Here is a 6,568-nt window from a genome sequence, read left to right on the forward strand (position 1 = left end):
TATGTAACATTTCTTACTATTAGTTTTGTAAAACCAAAACCGGTCTAGGCTATACATTTTTTCCGATATGTTTTGTTGTAAGAACACATTAAATTCACTAAGCACGTATAAAAAATCTTCGAAACTGGTACGTCCTTGAAAAACGCTCCTTGTACTAGTTAGCCTACATGCGATTTAATTGTTCACCTCATTGTTTTATAGGTCAAAATAAATAATCTGCTAATTTATCAGTATAATGTACATGTTTTATTATTTATTTCGCTTCAGATGAAGTCCATATTGAGATTTAAATGGTTATAACTTATATATAATAAAGTAACATATCCCGAATTAAACTGATTTCTTCGTGAAAGCAAACGATCAGATTATCATTTGTTGCAATACAAAAATTTACAATTAGGATTAAATAATGCCATCACAAAAATAATTGATATACTGCATTATACTGTGTTTTACAAGAGACATACATAGTATGCAATGCTATCTAAGTCTGTTACCAAGGCCTATATACATTTGATCACAAAGACTTGCATAATTGGGGTAACAATTAATCGTTGTTTCGGTGATAAAACTGCATCTAGTGTGGATTTTAAATGTAGGCCTACCTTAATGTTACACAGAAACAAAAAGAAAGTTGTTCTTTACATAAATATTAGTTTGAATCTTTTGCAAGAAATACTTGCAGAATGATGGAGACATTCCTGCATTCACTAATGTCCAAATGACGATACTCATAAAAATGACTTCATTTCTGAAAAAAAAGAAAAGAAAAAAAAACTTTGTGAAATTACAGAAGTGTGTTATGTACATATAGCATATGAACTGCGTGTGTTAAACTGCAAATAAAGATATACCAATCAAATTGATTGGATATCTATATCTTGATAGTCTATAATTACTTATTTCTCATATACGGATTTTTCTTTAGTTGTCTTATTGTCGGAAATGTTTTCTGGAATATATCTAGATGCATCCATTGTGAATCGTGCACATGTTTCTAAACCGTTATCATACGTTTACGTAAAGTACTAGCCCGCTATCATTAGGCTTTTTTTTTTAAATTATTTTAATTTCTTTTTGTCTATTTTAATTTGTTGTCTATTTTTTTAAACCCTTATTATAAAGGCAGGTTTAGTGGACTAGTCAAGTACCTGTTGTTAAATGATATACGATAATTTGTTATTTAAAAAACAAGCTATTTTCCCCGTTTTTCGGTTAATTATCAATCTTAGAGCTAAGTATGTCTATCATTCTCAGAATTATCGATATGAAAAAAAAAAAAAAAAAAAAATCAACGGAACCATAACATGATTGACGCCTTATAGACGAAAAGCTAATCCTTGAAATCGTAATATTTGTCATGTCATTTTGTTGTTGTTTGCTTTAGATAAACTGATAATGACGTGTTATACTATCATAACAGACGAAACATATATATGTGTCTGATGACAGCAACTAAGTTTTCCTTATGGAAGAAAAATACAGTTTATATATAGTTCTAACACATACTGATGTGAAAAATGATGCTCAAAAGCCAATGGTGATTTATTGTACAAAGGTGTTGAAGGGAAGTAACTCCGACATCGGAACCATACTGATCAGATTTTATTAATTGAGGTGGTGTGGGTTGTTGTTGTTAATGTCGCAAATTTAAGTAAGGTTTCTATGTTATTATTTGAATACTAGACTATTTGTTTTAAAATCATTATTTGAATTCATTGATCTACTGTTAAAATATAGATTTTATCACTATTTACTTCTAAAAGGCATAACACATATTCGAAGTATAGTATATACAATAATGTAAATATGTATATTAATGCCATTTTGTGTTCCTTTTGATAGTATTAATCATGATTATGTAGCAACAATCCACAGTCAATTAGTTTTTTTACCAAAAATAGCTCAATAACATAAGCAGGTTTTGTGGACCATATACATGCGTCCTAGAGTACAATACTCCTGGATCTGTTACTCTATTTTCAATGTGATCATATCTACGATAGTAATAGTTAAACCTGGGGTATCGAGGTTGGGGTATTTATAACAACAGTTCGATACGAGTATATATACAGCAGTTATAACAGATGTCATGTGTTTACTGTAGCCATATACATATATATATAATATGCTAAGGCAACTTGCAGACAAGACATCTGGCCATGCCTAGCATCTCTTTACGTATGTGTATATCTATGTAGGTGTTTACTGTACCACCTGCACGATTCACTGCCTACGTCCAGCAGCCCAATGACCCGATACTCTACATTACCCCATGCTGGGTTGAGAGTGACCAGGTGTACATAGTGTAGCATCTACAAACCGATGCGCCGAAAGGCTCAAGGTAATAAAAGAATTGAATTGACATGGTCCACTGCTTACTATGTCCAGCAGCCAATGACCATTACCACCTAAGTCGTCAGAAATGTGATATCGATTTGACCCCATGCTGGGTTGAGAGTGACCCAATACTTTCTCGTACTGTATGTACCGATACAGGTGCTTTAGCACCTGCACGATCTTATAAAACACCTGCACGATGTACTAAGATGTACGACGCTGAGAAACTAGTAGCTACTGTTGTAGCGGAAAAGATATAACCCTTTCAGTCAGAAGGTGATATCTTTTCCGCTACAACAGTAGCTAAGAAACTAGATAACTACGTATACATTATACCGCCTCTAGACCTGTCTCATGTCCAGCAGCTCATTACCTGGCCACAAAACACATGCCCCATGCTGGTTGTGAGGGACTCAATACCACTGTACTCATGTACCTACGTAACAAATAATACAGGTATATACTGTAGCACCATGTTCAGCAGCACAGTAACTGATCAAAGAGATATAAGGATTAGTTGTACTGTTTATGTGTATATACCAGTAGTATTTTACGGGATTTTTTTATTGAAACCTATAAAACATCTAAAATAATCTATTTTATGGGGCCAATTAGGATAGATCCATACATAACGTCTGTAACTAATTCTCAGACGAGAACGCTATAGTTTAATCAAAACTTGCAACCAAAATATCAGATAAATGTGACGTGATAATATACATGCAGTGAGAATACTTTGGTGTGAAAATGAAAAAAATGGTATAAAGTGAAATAAACAAAAAGACAAAGTTCATTTGATGGTATATGGTATAATGTCTTTCTGTTTTATATATTCTAAAATATTTGATTTTATGAAGAATTATCTATAGTAGTTATGCTAGGTTCAAACTTCAAAGTAATAAAGAACTAAACTTTGAACCATGTGCATGCACGCAGCCATGTTGAACCAATTTTCCATTTGTCATGGTTTTGGAATATATGTTTTACATTTTTTTATAAAAAGGTTCCCATGATGCTACATAAAGTATTATTCTTGGTGTCTTACGTCGAGTAAAAGATAGCTTTAGAGGTGAATATTGAATGGTAATCGATTGAGAATAGATATAAACTCATTAAAGGTACATATATGGTCGTTAAATGAAAATCTTGGTATTCAAGGGTTTCGAGAGTATTAAATCTTTAATGTTAAGATTACTCTTTTTTCCACTTCTGATTCCTTAAGAGCTGTACATTGTATGCATGTAAGATTCCTATGATCGATACTTTCGTGTCGTCTGTGAATACATAGATGGATATATGCCTCGGAGTTATTATCCGGGAGGTCGTTTATGAAGATGACAAACAGTATCGGACCCAATACAGACCCTTGTTGAACTCCAAATCTCCATACCGTTGTAAAGAGAACGGGTAAAATGGGATACGATTTTTCACCATATTTTTAATGACTTAAGTGAATCTTTTATTTTGACAGTAAACGGAAGCAAACAACAAAATGATAATTAATATCTTCAGTTCTTATGATGCGCTTTTCTTTGTCCTTGTAATTATTAGTCAGAGTTCGGAAATATCAGCTATCTGCAAAGGTGATTCAATTTTCAATTAAAGATTGGTTAAAAATACTATATACCGGGTATATTTGAAAAGAATCATGAATGACTAAAAAGATCGGCAGGACTTTAAATCGTGTTATAGATAATTTGCAAGAAAGCAGACAGCTTATTGCAAGTATCATATAGGCGGATATCTTTCAATAAGATATAACAATGATAACGGACTAAAAACGGCATTGTGGTACCTGTCATCTAAGGCCATACACAAGGCAACAGAAAAATAACTAAATGTTTTATGTAATACATTGTAGTTTATTTTTTGTATCAAATATATACCAATTGTTCTTTTGTTATAGATTTACCTGTATGATTTATATAAATGTAGAAAAGTTTAAAAGAGCTATCATATAATGAGGCAAATATAAAAATGTAAATAAAAACCGATATACTATATTTATATGGGTTATCAAGGCAGTATGTCCCTTTATGAAGACAAACAGAAAACAAACATGTAACATGATATAGAATTAACAACAGAAAATACAAGATGACAAAGAAAACAAATACAATGTATAATAATCAATGTATTTGGAAGAAATGAGATCATTTATACAAAATTGTATAGTATTCAAACATAACACTGAGCAATATTCATAAATGGAAATGTTTTAAAAAACACTGTATTTTGTCACCCAACAAATAAGGCTGACAATTTTTTCATAACAAAGTTATATATGATTCAACCACCAGTAATAAAAGCATAATATAAGTCTCTGGTTTTATCTGAATGTGGACACACCTCTTCCAGTGAAGTTATAAGACAGGCCATATGTCAATTAACATAAGACACATATCAGTCTAGCATTATTCTGGGTTTGTGCTATATAGCAGTCAACATTGAAAGAATACAGACAGAAAACTTCAAAAGGTATAATTAATCACATTGAGTAAGGGCTTTCCAGTGAGAATGAAAAGAAGGAGCATCTCACCGTGAGAATGGAGAGGGAGGGCATCCCAGTGAGAATGGTAAGGGAGGGCATCCCATTGAGAATGGAGAGGGAGGGCATCCAGCGAGAATGGAGAGGGAGGGCATCCCAGGGAGAATGGAGATGGAGGGCATCGCAGTGAGAATGGAGAGGGAGGGCATGACAGTGAGAATGGAGTGGGAGGGCATCCCAGTGAGAATGGAGAGGGAGGCCATCCCAGTGAGAATGGAGAGGGAGGGCATCCCAGTGAGAATGGAGAGGGAGGACATCCCAGTGATAGTGAAGAGGGTGGCCATCCCAGTTAGAATGGAAAGGGAGGGCATCCCAGTTAGAATGGAAAGGGATGGCATCCCAGTGAGAATGGAGAGGGAGGACATCCCAGTGAGAATGGAGAGGGAGGGCATACCAGTGAGAATGGAGAGGGAGGGCATACCAGTTAGAATGGAGAGGGAGGGTATGACAGTGAGAATGGAGAGGGAGGGCATACCAATAAGAATGGAGAGAGAGGACATCCCAGTGAGAATGATGAGAGAGGGCATGACAGTCAGAATGGAAAGGGAGGGCATTACAGTGAGAATGGAGAGGCAGGGCATCAGTGAGAATGGAGAGGGAGGGCATCAGTGAGAATGGAGAGGGAGGACATTACAGTGAGAATGGAGAGAGAGGACATCTAAGTGAGAATGGAGAGAGAGGGCATCCCAGTGAGAATGGAGAGGGAGGACATTACAGTGAGAATGGTGAGAAGAGCATCCCAATGAGAATGGAGAGGGATGGCATCATAGTAAAAATGGAGAGGGAGGACATCCCAGTGAGAATGCAGAGGGAGGGCATCCCAGTGTGAATGGAGAGGGAGGACATTACAGTGAGAATGGAGAGGGAGGACATTACAGTGAGAATGGAGAGGGAGGACATTACAGTGAGAATGGAAAGGGAGGACATCCCAGTGTGAATGGAGAGGGAGGACATTACAGTGAGAATGAAGAGGGAGGACATTACAGTGAGAATGGTGAGAGAGGGCATCCCCCAGAGAATGGAGAGGGAGGGCATCCCAGTGTGAATGGAGAGGGAGGACATTACAGTGAGAATGAAGAGGGAGGACATTACAGTGAGAATGGTGAGAGAGGGCATCCCCCAGAGAATGGAGAGGGAGGGCATCCCAGTGAGAATCGTGAGGGATGCCATACCAGTGAGAATGAAGAGAGAGGGCATCCCGATGAGAAAAAAGAGAGAGGGCATCCCGGTGAGAATAAAGAGAGAGGGCATCCCAGTGAGAATGGAGAGAGGGAGGACATTACATTGAGAATGGTGAGAGAGGGTATCCCCCAGAGAATGGAGAGGGAGGGCATCCCAGAGAGAATGGAGAGGGAGGGCATCCCAGTGAGAATGGAGAGGGAGGACATCCCAGTGAGAATGGAGAGGGAGGACATGACAGAAAGAATGGAGAGGGAGGACATTACAGTGAGAATGGAGAGGGAGGGCATCCCAGTGAGAATGGAGATGGAGGGCATCGCAGTGAGAATGGTGAGAGGGAGGACATTACAGTGAGAATGGTGAGAGGGAGGACATTACAGTGAGAATGGTGAGAGGGAGGACATTACAGTGAGAATGGTGAGAGGGAGGACATTACAGTGAGAATGGAGAGAGGGAGGACATTACAGTGAGAATGGTGAGAGGGAGGACATTACAGTGAGA

The sequence above is a fragment of the Argopecten irradians genome, chromosome 4, assembly GCF_041381155.1.
Source record: "Argopecten irradians isolate NY chromosome 4, Ai_NY, whole genome shotgun sequence".
In the NCBI taxonomy this organism is placed as follows: Eukaryota; Metazoa; Mollusca; class Bivalvia; order Pectinida; family Pectinidae; genus Argopecten; species Argopecten irradians.